Source organism: Schistocerca serialis, chromosome 1, assembly GCF_023864345.2.
Source record: "Schistocerca serialis cubense isolate TAMUIC-IGC-003099 chromosome 1, iqSchSeri2.2, whole genome shotgun sequence".
Lineage (NCBI taxonomy): Eukaryota > Metazoa > Arthropoda > Insecta > Orthoptera > Acrididae > Schistocerca > Schistocerca serialis.
In genome coordinates, this window is record NC_064638.1 from 758572693 (window position 1) to 758586801 (window position 14109).

Consider the following 14109-nt stretch of genomic DNA (forward strand, 5'->3'; position numbering starts at 1 on the left):
AGCTAAGACGATATGGCTGCTTGAAAAATGTGGAGAAACCGGAAAAAATGATTGGTGGAAGAACTGACTTAGCATATAGAAAAGTCAAAACAAACTTCGGTGAAACTGAAAGCGAGGGCGGTAACAATAAGGGCGCAACGGGAGTTTCACTGTTAAATGCAGAGGAGAGAGCCAGCAGGTGGAAAGAGTATACTGAATGCCTCTACGAGGGGGAAGATTTGTCTGATGTGATAGAAAGAGAGATAGGAATAGAGTTAGAAGAGATAGGGGTTTCAGTATTAGAATCATAACATAAATCATTGGGAGATGTGTGAACAAAATGACTATCCACGTTGGTGTATAGAACGTATGAGTCTGGCGACATACCATCCGACTATCGAAAAAATATCACACACTCTATTCCAAAGATTGCAAGAGCTGACAAGTGTGGGAATTATCACACAATCAGCTTAACAGCTCATGCAATCCAAGTTACAGACAAAAATAATATACAGAAGAATGGAAAAGAAAATGGCAGATAAATTTGGGTTTAGGAAAGTAAAGGCACCAGAGAGGGAATTTTGCTGTTGCGGTTGATAATGGACGCAAGAGTAAAGAAAAATCAAGCCACGTTTTTAGGATTTGTCGACCTGGAAAAAGCGTTCAATAAACTCAAATGCTGCAAGACGTTTGCAATTCTGAGGAAAATAGGGGTAAGCTATAGGGAGAGACGGGTAGTATATTACATATACAAGAGCCAAGAGGGAATAATGATAGTTAAAGGCCAAGAAAGGAGTGCTCAGATCAAAAAGGGTATAAGACAGGGATATAGTCTTTCACCCCTTCTGTTCAGTCTGTATATCGAAGAAGCAATGATGGAAATAATAGTAAGGTTTAGAAGTGGAATTAAAATTCAAGGTGAAACCTTATCAATGATGCGATTCACTGATGACATTGCTATACTGAGAGGAAGTGAAGAAGAATTACATGATTTTCTGAATGGAATGAATGCCTAATGAGTACAGAACATGGATTGTAGAAAGTCAAAAGTAATGAGAAGTAGCAGAAATAAGTACAGCGAAAAATTTAACATCAGGATTGATAGTCACAAAGTAATGCTGATACCTGGGCAGCAAAGTAACCTATGCCGGTCGGAGCAAGGAGGACGTAAAAAGCAGACTAGCACTGGCAGAAAGGGCATTCCTGGCCAAGAGAAGTCTTCTAGTTACAAACATAGGACTTAAATTGAGGAAGAAATTTCTGAGACTGTACATTTGGGCACAGAACTGTATGGTAGTGAAACATGGATTGTGGGAAATCCGAAACGGAAGAAAATCGAGGAGTTTGAGATGTGGTGCTACAGAGGAATGTTGAAAATTGGGTGGACTGATAGGGTAAGGAGTGAGGAGGTTCTGCTGAGAATCGACTAGGAAAGGAATGTGCGGAAAACATTGACAAGAAGGTTCAAATGGTTCAAATGGTTCAAATGGCTCTGAGTACTATGGGACTTAACTGCTGAGGTCATCAGTCCCCTAGAACTTAGAACTACTTAAACCTAACTAACCTAAGGACATCACACACATCCATGCCCGAGGCAGGATTCGAACCTGCGACCGCAACGGTCGCGCAGTTTCAGACTGTAGCGCCTAGAACCGCTCGGCCACTCCGGCCGGCAAAGAAGAAGGCTCTGAGGACTATGCGACTTAACTGCCAAGAAGAAGGGACAGGATCGTAAGCATCTGGCAAGACATCAGGGAATAACTTTCAAGGTACTAGAGGAAGCTGTAGAGGGTAAAATCTGTAGAGTAAGACGGAGACTGCAATACAATTAGCAAATAACTGTGGACGTTGGTTGAAGTGCTACTCTGAGATGAAGAGGTTGGTACAGGAAAGGAATTCATGGAAGGGCTCTTCAAACCAGTTAGAAGACTGATGAATCAAGAGAGAAGCAGTTTTTCTTCTAAATTCTGAGATACCACATAGTTTCTTGGTCTCTGTTAGAATGCGATCCACACGCATATGTAGTCTTTTCAGTAACTTAGAAGACTTACTCATCGCCGGAAGAGCAGTTTTAGTACGCAGAAAGTCTGTCTATCACAAGCATCACTATCAATACAATACAATACTTACACATAAAAGAGAACTGGATCACAGTTAAAACAATAATTGGTGCCATATAAACTTAGATATGAGAAATGAGAAGTTAGATGTTCAAATGTGTATGAATACGTAAGGGACAAAACTGCTGAGGTCATCGGTCCTTAGAGTTACACACTACTTAAACTGACTTAAACTAACTTATGCCATGAACAACACACACACCCATACCCGAGGGAGGATTCGAACCTCTGGCGGGAGGGGCCGCGCAATCCGTGACTTGGCGCCTCAAACCGCGCGGTCATTTCAGCGGCTGAAGTTAGATGTTATGTAGTGACGTGGATATACTGTAAAATTACCGCTTTAACATAAAACCACATGATGAGCAACATTCTCTTATTAATTTTAGGAGCGACTCTGTTCTTCTCTTGGCAGGCGCAACTATAACGCGCCCGAGAAATGACAACACTTTTGTTTAGAGTAATGCAAGTGATGTTCAAACTCAACTATTCACCACGGAGAATTGTAATTCTTGTCAGTTCCATGGACGTTAATAGGTGAAGTTTACGTTTACTTGGTAGTAAGCCATTAGATGTCCAAGCCACGAAGCAGCCACTTGAGCGATGTTTCTTTGTTTTTCCGCGTTCCCCATTTGGTACTGCGACTAAATTGCTTAAGAGCCTGAAGAAGGATGATGGTGGTGGAAAGTGGAGGACAAGGTGGCTCTCGGCTGGGCTCTTTAAACACAGAGGACGCTGGATAAATCACGCCGCTGCAACTCTACGGACCAGCGCGTGACGTCACAGGCGCGGTGGCCAGCCTGCAGGTAGTGGGTGGCCGCTGCAGCGTTGCGCAAAGACGCAAACACTCAGCTATCCACGCGGAGCCGCCATCCGGAGACACACGCGCTGGACCCGCTCTGCAGGCCCACGCTCTCCTCCGCTCTGTGGGAGGAGAACTCGCACCAGCTGAAAACAAATCAGAGGCGCCTAACAGGGGCGCTCGAACAGCCCGATAATTCCAAGGGTTGCAGGTGAAGGAACTTGAGGAATCGCAAGTTTAGAAACTGAAACACGCTGATGGTCAGCGTGTGGTGTACCGAGTGCACGGATAAGCAAACGATTAGAACTTAGATTTTCAGCACAACCACACGAAACAGGAAACATCTACATTCCGTATATAAGGAAAGTTAACGGTTTCCTCATTAAGAAATCGCATTCTAATATTGGTTGTTTGTCCACACGTTGTCCATCCTTTAAGAAGAAGAAACGTCTAACAGCACATTGAGCCGTGCTGCGGCTCGCGTTGGTGCTGTTCGTAGGTTTCCACCCTCTGTTGCAGGCCAGACGGTATCGATTAACTGGCATGGTTGCGGTTGTTTGTCTTCTTCTCGTGTTGACTGGCGCCACTAGGTGTCGCAAGCGTTGCCTGTCCGCTAGTGGCAGCAGTGGCGGTTATCGATATGTATTAACTGTTACCCTATCTTTTGGGCACCACAATGAAACCTATAATAGTGGCTAACGGGCAAAAATTCTAACAATCAAGGAAGTAAGGAACCACTAGGACCGGGCGAGGAAGCAGGGCCAAGTGCTGGTAGAAGTAACACAACACCTTACTTCTAATGCATTTATTAAAACTAGCTAAAATACTATATACAATCTGCCAAGATAATGAATATAGGGAGAATCAAACCTTAAGAAACTAGTTCATCAACAATTTAACATTGTACCACGCAACATAATACTGCGTATGCCTTAAGGGCTGCAATCGCAAAGAAAGTCTGAAGGGCCAATTTAGCAAGAATACATATAACGTGTTCAGCCTGAAGGGCTAGTAAATTTGCAAACCAAAATTCACTTCACTTCAAAATTTAAGATATAAAAAGCCAATACCACAGACAAAGAAAATATTCAAATATAAACATATGAACAGAAGGTTTGAGCCTGAAGGGCCACCAGAATAGTTAACTAGACTTTAGTTAAAGAGCAGATTTTCCAACAGTTTAGGCAAGGCAGTGTGAAACAATAAAGAGGCCTGAAGGGCCGTGCAACTTCCAAGTCCGGGGCCTGAAGGGCCAAATTAACAAGATAGGAAAATCTTAAAAATATCAACTGGAAAATAACAAGTGCTTATTAACAACTCGACCTTAAGGGCCAGGTAATAAATGAAATTAGTCAATCAAATTCTGCAATAAGTAAGTAATGGCCAGGAATTTATCAGTAAGCCGGCCTTAAGGGCCCCAGTACACTAACAAGGAAGGTTAATTATTAAAACTGGATTCCAAAGCCTTAAGGGCTGTAGAGCATTCAAAAGGGGGGGGGGGAGCATGAAGGGCCAGTTCATCAAGGTACTTAATAAACAGCTCAGCCTGAAGGGCTGGCCGATGGTTGAGGCTAGACAAGTTCTCAAAAATAGAAGGCAAATCAACAATTTTATCAGTAATCGAGCCTTAAGGCCACAGTACATCTAGAATCCACATTAAGCATTAAGAACTATCATACAGCGAAGCAATTCCCTAAAACTTAGCAACCTTAAATAAATCAATTGATACTATCCAGCTTAAAACCTAGGGACAACAATACATGCATATACTTCTAAAAGGTAAACTTGCATAAAATCTAAATTTAAAATGCAAACAAACGCACACCAACATGCCCAGCAAATTTACAAAGGTTTTACCACAGTTGCTGAGTATGAATTACAAGCAGCTGCAAGGCTACCAATCAGTCATCGTGACCCAATATCATGATTTACAATCTTCAGGTAGTACGAAACAGAAAAAATACAAGGCGAGCCCCAAAGAGGAATTAAATGATGCCCTTCAATTACAAATCATTATACCGCAGCGTAAAGCTGCCACATTTCACAAACTGGCGTAAAAGCCACCAACTCAATCGACAATGTTCATATAGGCAAACATACAAATAAAATTCTCTAACTCTGTAAAATTTTCAGTCTAAAAGGGGGCTGATAATAACATACGGTATCAAAACAATCTTTAAGGTAAACACATGCACCAACAACTTTTAAGGTGTGCACAGCCACGTACTTCAGAAAATTCTTTTCTTTCTCTCACATACGTATAACACGTAGGCCTGGAACTGACCACCAAATTGGTCACAAGAATCAATAGATAGCCACCAATACATCAGTACTTAATTAGACAGTCTCCTAGTGTTACATGACAGAGCAATAGTTCGCATTCACAGCCTTTGATTCAACATGTTCTACCATCCTCGTTGTACAGTATCGACCATGCCCGGAGTGCCTACTGCAAATTTTAACCAAGCAATTCACGCTCACGTCGACGACTAACCGGGGAACCAGCCCAGCAGTACAAGAACAACCTACACACTCGAAGTCAAACTCCGCAAACGCACTACAGAACTAACATTCAACCTTTTCCTTCATAGGTTCAGAACCGGCGAGCTAAACCGGTCGACGGAAAATGTCGGCGACAGCAACATAAAGGAAGTCGCAAACACCACCCTAATACAAGGCAATAGCAAGTCAAAAGCACAACGGCAATAGCGAAATATATTCAACTTCAGTCCCGGAGGAAAACCTGCCGCGCTCAGTGCTCAAAACATTCCCGGAGCAACCGTCCTCGGCGACTCCCACTATTCTCCGGAACAGCAGCATCACAGCTCCTTATTTCAATTCTCTTCCGACAATCACAAAGGTAGGAGACGAGATACTGGCAGAAGTAAAGCTGTGAGGACTGGGCGTGAGTCGTGCTTCGGTAGCTCAGATGGTAGAGCACTTGCCCGCGAAAGGCAAAGGTCCCGAGTTCGAGTCTCAGTCGGGCACACAGTTTTAATCTGCCAGGAAGTTTCAATAACAAACATAATCGGAGCTAACGGCTTCTCCAAGTCAGACACGCTATGCCGTACATCTACATCTACATCTACATCTGTACTCCGCGAGCCACCTTACGGTGTGTGGCGGAGGGTACTTATTGTACCACTATCTGATCCCCCCTTCCCTGTTCCATTCACGAATTGTGCGTGGGAAGAACGACTGCTTGTAAGTCTCCGTATTTGCTCTAATTTCTCGGATCTTTTCGTTGTGATCATTACGCGAGATATATGTGGGCGGTAGTAATATGTTGCCCATCTCTTCCCGGAATGTGCTCTCTCGTAATTTCGATAATAAACCTCTCCGTATTGCGTAACGCCTTTCTTGAAGTGTCCGCCACTGGAGCTTGTTCAGCATCTCCGTAACGCTCTCGCGCTGACTAAATGTCCCCATGACGAATCGCGCTGCTTTTCGCTGGATCATGTCTATCTCTTCTATTAATCCAACCTGGTAAGGGTCCCATACTGATGAGCAATACTCAAGAATCGGACGAACAAGCGTTTTGTAAGCTACTTCTTTCGTCGATGAGTCACATTTTCTTAGAATTCTTCCTATGAATCTCAACCTGGCGCCTGCTTTTCCCACTATTTGTTTTATGTGATCATTCCACTTCAGATCGCTCCGGATAGTAACTCCTAAGTATTTTACGGTCGTTACCGCTTCCAATGATTTACCACCTATGGCATAATCGTACTGGAATGGATTTCTGCCCCTATGTATGCCCATTATATTACATTTATCTACGTTTAGGGAAAGCTGCCAGCTGTCGCACCATGCATTAATCCTCTGCAGGTCCTCCTGGAGTACGTACGAGTCTTCTGATGTTGCTACTTTCTTGTAGACAACCGTGTCATCTGCAAATAGCCTCACGGAGCTACCGATGTTGTCAACTAAGTCATTTATGTATATTGTAAACAATAAAGGTCCTATCACGCTTCCCTGCGGTACTCCCGAAATTACCTCTACATCTGCAGATTTTGAACCGTTAAGAATGACATGTTGTGTTCTTTCTTCTAGGAAATCCTGAATCCAATCACAAACCTGGTCCGATATTCCGTAAGCTCGTATTTTTTTCACTAAACGTAAGTGCGGAACCGTATCAAATGCCTTCCTGAAGTCCAGGAATACGGCATCAATCTGCTCGCCAGTGTCTACGGCACTGTGAATTTCTTGGGCAAATAGGGCGAGCTGAGTTTCACATGATCTCTGTTTGCGGAATCCATGTTGGTTATGATGAAGGAGATTTGTATTATCTAAGAACGTCATAATACGAGAACACAAAACATGTTCCATTATTCTACAACAGATTGACGTAAGCGAAATAGGCCTATAATTATTCGCATCTGATTTATGACCCTTCTTGAAAATGGGAACGACCTGCGCTTTCTTCCAGTCGCTAGGTACTTTACGTTCTTCCAGCGATCTACGATAAATTGCTGATAGAAAGGGGGCAAGTTCTTTAGCATAATCACTGTAGAATCTTAAGGGTATCTCGTCTGGTCCGGATGCTTTTCCGCTACTAAGTGATAGCAGTTGTTTTTCAATTCCGATATCGTTTATTTCAATATTTTCCATTTTGGCGTCCGTGCGACGGCTGACGTCAGGGACCGTGTTACGATTTTCCGCAGTGAAACAGTTTCGGAACACTGAATTCAGTATTTCTGCCTTTCTTCGGTCGTCCTCTGTTTCGGTGCCATCGTGGTCAACGAGTGACTGAATAGGGGATTTAGATCCGCTTACCGATTTTACATATGACCAAAACTTTTTAGGGTTCTTGTTTAGATTGTTTGCCAATGTTTTATGTTCGAATTCGTTGAATGCTTCTCTCATTGCTCTCTTTACGCTCTTTTTCGCTTCGTTCAGCTTTTCCTTATCAGCTATGATTCGACTACTCTTAAACCTATGATGAAGCTTTCTTTGTTTCCGTAGTACCTTTCGTACATGATTGTTATACCACGGTGGATCTTTCCCCTCGCTTTGGACCTTAGTCGGTACGAACTTATCTAAGGCGTACTGGACGATGTTTCTGAATTTTTTCCATTTTTGTTCCACATCCTCTTCCTCAGAAATGAACGTTTGATGGTGGTCACTCAGATATTCTGCGATTTGTGCCCTATCACTCTTGTTAAGCAAATATATTTTCCTTCCTTTCTTGGCATTTCTTATTACACTTGTAGTCATTGATGCAACCACTGACTTATGATCACTGATACCCTCTTCTACATTCACGGAGTCGAAAAGTTCCGGTCTATTTGTTGCTATGAGGTCTAAAACGTTAGCTTCACGAGTTGGTTCTCTAACTATCTGCTCGAAGTAATTCTCGGACAAGGCAGTCAGGATAATGTCACAAGAGTCTCTGTCCCTGGCCCCAGTTCTGATTGTGTGACTATCCCATTCTATACCTGGTAGATTGAAGTCTCCCCCTATTACAATAGTATGATCACGAAACTTCTTCACGACGTTCTGCAGGTTCTCTCTGAGGCGCTCAACTACTACGGTTGCTGATGCAGGTGGTCTATAGAAGCATCCGACTATCATATCTGACCCACCTTTGATACTTAACCCAGATTATTTCACATTCGCATTCGCTAATAACTTCACTGGATATTATTGAATTCTTTACTGCTATAAATACTCCTCCACCATTGGCGTTTATCCTATCCTTGCGGTATATATTCCATTCTGTGTCTAGGATTTCGTTACTGTTCACTTCCGGTTTTAACCAACTTTCCGTTCCTAATACTATATGCGCACTATTTCCTTCAATAAGAGATACTAATTCAGGAACCTTGCCCTGGATACTCCTGCAGTTTACCAATATTACGTTAACTTTTCCTGTTTTTGGTCTCTGAGGACGGACGTTCTTTATCAACGATGATAATGTCCTCTCTGGTAAGCCGTCAGGTATTTTATCGTTTCGCCCAAGGGGGGGTCCCTCTAACCTAAAAAACCCCCGTGTGCACGCCACACGTACTCTGCTACCCTAGTAGCTGCTTCCGGTGTGTAGTGCACGCCTGACCTGTCTAGGGGGGCCCTACAGTTCTCCACCCAATAACGGAGGTCGATGAATTTGCAACCATTATAGTCGCAGAGTCGTCTGAGCCTCTGGTTTAGACCCTCCACACGGCTCCAAACCAGAGGACCGCGATCGACTCTGGGCACTATGCTGCAGATATTAAGCTCAGCTTGCACTCCGCGTGCGATGCTGGTTGTCTTCACCAAATCAGCCAGCCGCCGGAAGGAACCAAGGATGGCCTCAGAACCCAAGCGGCAGGCGTCATTCGTTCCGACATGTGCTACTATCTGCAGCCGGTCACACCCAGTGCGTTCAATAGCTGCCGGAAGGGCCTCCTCCACATTACGGACGAGACCCCCCGGCAAGCACACCGAGTGCACACTGGCATTCTTCCCCGACCTACCCGCTATTTTCCTGAGGGGCTCCATAACCCGCCTAACGTTGGAGCTCCCTATAACTAATAGGCCCGCCCTCTGTGACTGTCGGGACCTTGCCGGAGAATCGGCCACTGGCCCAACAGGCGAGGCATCCTGTGGTGGCTCGGAAACGATGTCATCACCACTAGGAAGCACCCCGTACCTGTTGGAAAGGGGTACCTTCGCCTTTCGGCCAGGCACGCGCGAGCCCACCACTGTCCGCCATTCACCCTGGAGTGATGGCTGACCGGTAAGATGCTCACTGCCGGAAGACGCAGCGACATCAGGGGTTCCATGTGATTCCAAGGCCACCGAAGTAGGCATAGGTCTCACCACAGTTGCCCCAACGCCACTACGAGCCGACGCCTGCGCCTCGAGCTCGATGAGCCTAACAGACAAAGCCTCCACCTGCCCCCGAAGAGTGGCCAATTCTCCTTGCGTCCGCTCACAACAACCACAGTCCCTACACATGACTATGTTTACCCTACTCTATACGGTGACAAATTCCCAAGATAATCTTCTGATGAGCTACTCTGATAATCAAGAAACACTCACTGAAATACGAGACGCGAAAACTACGCTAGGTTTTCCCAGAAAAACTATTTAAAAGCTAAGCGCAGCAAATAAGTACAAAAACGCTTTATACAAACAGTACTCGCTGCTGCTGGTGCTCTCGCTCTGGCTGTCACAAGACAACTGCTGATTCAGGTGACTACTGGCTAACGGCCGCGAAACAAACAAAAGACGGTTTTAGGGCGCTTTCTGTTCTAAACGATCAAGAAAACACTAAGAAATCTAACACGAAAACTACGTAAAGTTTTATCAAGAACTGTTAGTTACTATGCAGAGCAGATAAACACAAATAGAATCCCTTCCTTAGTGGAAGGTCGTAAACAAAATGCAAAATAAACGCTTTATACAAACAGTACTCACTGCTGCTGGTGCTCTCGCTCTGGCTGTCACAAGAGAAGCCGTAGAACCTCACGGTGGAATGAGGCGGCCGACACCACACGAACTACCGCAAGTAAGACAAACAAGGACTTCCGGAGTCGATGGCGTACTGTTTTTCGGGGTCGTGTGAGTGCCAGTTCGGTTGGGGACTCAGGAGGAGCGAGGTCCGGGCAGCGCAAGAACACGCCGGGACCGCTGGCGGCACACATTGACTGCCGGACGGAAGGGCTGTGGTCACGGGGGTGCACGACCTCGTCGCTAACCGGAAACAGCAAGCTTTAAGATGAGTGCATTTCAATCCAAGTAGATAAACCAACACCATAGTGATATCTCGCGATTTCCCAGTGGCTAGAGTTCCTGTTGCTGCTCGTAGTGTCGCTGAGGCGAAAAGCAACAAGTGGAGTGCTTTCTACTCTGGTGGTAGTGGTTACCTTCTCGTTCCGAGCGCTCTAAACACGTATTCTGGGGACGTAGTTCAGACCGTCGGTTCCGGGTTTGGCGTGTTGTTCTAGCGTTGCATTTGGTTTATCGGACGTCAGGTAGCTTCAACAAGATTATCATTAGTCATTCGTTAGACCGTCACTAGTCTGAGTTACCATCTTGTGAAGTGAATGCAACTTTTGGTTTCCTATCTCATCCCTCGAGAAAAGTGTTTGTTGCCTGACCTTTTCAGAGGCCGATTCACGGAGCACCGTTTGTGGCTCCTTGCGTTACAAAGTTTACTATCATCTTATTTCTACATCTACATCTACATGGATACTCTGCAAATCACATTTAAGTGCCTGGCAGAGGGTTCATCGAACCACCTTCACAATTCTCTATTATTCCAATCACGTATAGCGCGCGGGAAGAATGAACACCTATATCTTTCCGTACGAGCTCTGATTTCCGTTATTTTATCTTTGTAATCGCTCCTCCCTATGTAGGTCGGTGTCAACAAAATATTTTCGCATTAGGAGGAGAAAGATGGTGATTGGAATTTCGTGAGAAGATTCCGTCGCAACGAAAAACGCCTTTCTTTTAATGATGTCCATCCCAAACCCTGTATCATTTCTGTGATACTCTCTTCCATATTTTGCGGTAATACAAAACGTGCTGCCTTTCTTTGAACTTTTTCAATGTACTCAGTCAGTCCTATCTGGTAAGGATCCCCCACCGCGCAGCAGTATTCTAAAAGAGGACGGACAAGCGTAGTATAGGCAGTCTCCTTAGTAGGTCTGTTACATTTTCTAAGTGTCTTGCCAATAAAACGCAGTCTTTGGTTAGTCTTCCCCACAACATTTTCTATGTGTTCCTTCCAATTTAAATTGTTCGTAATTGCAATTCCTAGGTATTTAGTTGAATTTGCGGCTTTTAGATTAGACTGATTTATCGTGTGACCGAAGTTTAACGCGTTATTTTTAGCACTCATGTGGATGACCTCACACTTTTCGTTATTTAAGGTCAACTGCCACTTTACGCAGCGTTTCAATATTTCTTCTAAGTCGTTTTGCAGTTTGTTTTGATCTTCTGATGACTTTATTAGTCGATAAACGACAGTGTCATCTGCAAATTACCGTTTGGTGATCAGTTGCTTGTTTTTTTTTTAATTAACCTTTGCTATTGTATTTGCTGTTTTACAGCAGGTTTCTAATTTTTTTATGTTATTGCCATTCTTGGCGTGTAGGGCCTTCAGCCGTGATTGTGCTCACCTGCCTTAAAATTCTAATTAGGTATTTGTATTTACGTAGTAAGCCTTTAAAATCTTATTTACTGCCATTCCTGACGTCTGATGCCTTCTGCTGTGTTTGTGGCGACTTGCCATTAATGTTTCAATACCTGTAATTTGTAAGTTGCAGCGAGTTTTAAACAATTCTTAATTTGTTGTCATTCCTGGCGTGTAAGGCGTTCTGCCCAGATCACAGTGGCTTGTTTTTAAAACATTATCTGTTGTATCTGTATTTAATGGTGATTTGCTAAATTGTAGCTCACTGAAAACACTATTATTTGCACAGCTGTTTATTCCTTCATTAATAACGTGTGGTATTTTATTTATTGTTGAGTCTGGAGTGACTAGTTTAAAACAAATTGTGTGTAACTGCAAAGGCAGCCCACAGTAACTGATTACTGCCCCATCGACAGTCGTAACCGCATCCTGCCTTCCCTTGACTACCAGGCTTCACAAGTGACGGAATTCGACAGCGGTAGTGGTTTATCATTCCGAGGTATTGCTGTTCGCCTTGGTGGGATCCCACGACTGTCATGAGAATGTGGAATCGATGGGCTCGTGTTGGCCGTACTAAGCGCCAAGCAAGATCTCAACGGCCCCATACGACTAGCGCTCGAGAAGACAGCATCACGGGCTGTTTACACAGTTACCAATGTCGTTGGTTGCCTTCACGCCGTACGCCGGCGAGCTATCGGAAAAAATCGGGAACATTATCAGAAAGTGCCATACTGGGCTAGGTTGACGGAAGGCAAGGGTTTAACAGACTCCGTGTTATTGTGGAAAGACGTACAGGGGAGTGATACAGAGGGTGGACAAAAACATGGGAACACTAAAAACCTAATACTGCGTACGAAAATATTTGACATTCAAAGCAGCTTCCCACTTGTCTCGGAACAAATGGATGCGAGTCCTGCATGATTTTCGAGGGAATCTTACACCATTCTTCCTGCAACATAGCATCACTATTAGGGAACAAACGTTTCCCATGTGATGGACCTGGTCAGTCAAAATGCTCACATATTTATTTAGCGTATGGCTAATACAGAGCACTCCGTCATCAGGCCACATGTGGCCCACCGGGACCATCCGACCGCCGTCTCATCCTCAGATGAGGATGCGGATAGGAGGGGCGTGCGGTCAGCTCACCGCTCTCCCGGTCGTTATGATGGTTTTCTTTGACCGGAGCCGCTACTATTCGGTTGAGTAGCTCCTCAATTGGCATCACGAGGCTGAGTGCACTCCGAAAAATGGCAACAGCGCATGGCGGCCCAGATGGTCACCCATCCAAGTGGCGGCCACGCCCGACAGTGCTTAACTTCGGTGATCTCACATGAACCGGTGTATCCACTGTGGCAAGGCTGTTGCCTTATGGCTAATACAGGTATATCATAAAATTAAATTACATATACATGTGTACGTATTTACACACAAGAAACTTAAGTTTGGCTTTACAATTGACTATCCAGTTCTTCAATTCAGCGCACTGCATCTGGAGTTGCTAGCAAGAGGTCCTCTTCGGCACCGTGAAAGGCTCGAATCCTGCATTCACTGACAATGTGGTGAACAGTCTGGTATGGAGCCCCGCAATCACAGGCTGGATTAGGCAGCTTCTTCCACTTAAAGAGAGCATCCTTGCATCGGCCGTGGCCGGTAAGGATTCTGTTGAGGGTAGTCCAGGTCGTGCGTGACAGGTCGAATCCACTTGGAGGTTTAGCACCTGGAATGATGATGTGCAGGCGCACGTCTGTCACTGCTTCCCAACGACCTTTCCATTCTTGAAGGGGTTTGAAATCCTTAGCAACCATGTCAGCAGCATCGCACAGAGTTGGATGGCGTGATTTCAGTCTCTTACGATTTAAAAGTGGCAGGTCGCTATGCACAGATAGGTTAGAATTCCTGGAGATCTGGTGGAATTTCCTCATAAGGGCACTACATCTGCGAAGATCGGGAGGAATTATACCGGTTAATAGTGGAAGCCAATAAACTGGAGTAGATCTGATTGCGAGAGATATTATGCGCATTGTCGTATTCAGCTGGGTGTCAACAAGCCTTGTATCATGATTGTTCATCCAAACAGGTGCACA

At 44.7% G+C, this 14109-nt stretch overlaps 1 pseudogene; it reads right to left on the reverse strand.

The window, feature by feature from the left end:
* Positions 1-13273: 13273 nt before the first annotated feature.
* On the reverse strand, positions 13274-13391 carry LOC126425246 (5S ribosomal RNA; annotated as a pseudogene).
* Between the last annotated feature and the right edge of the window lie 718 nt (positions 13392-14109).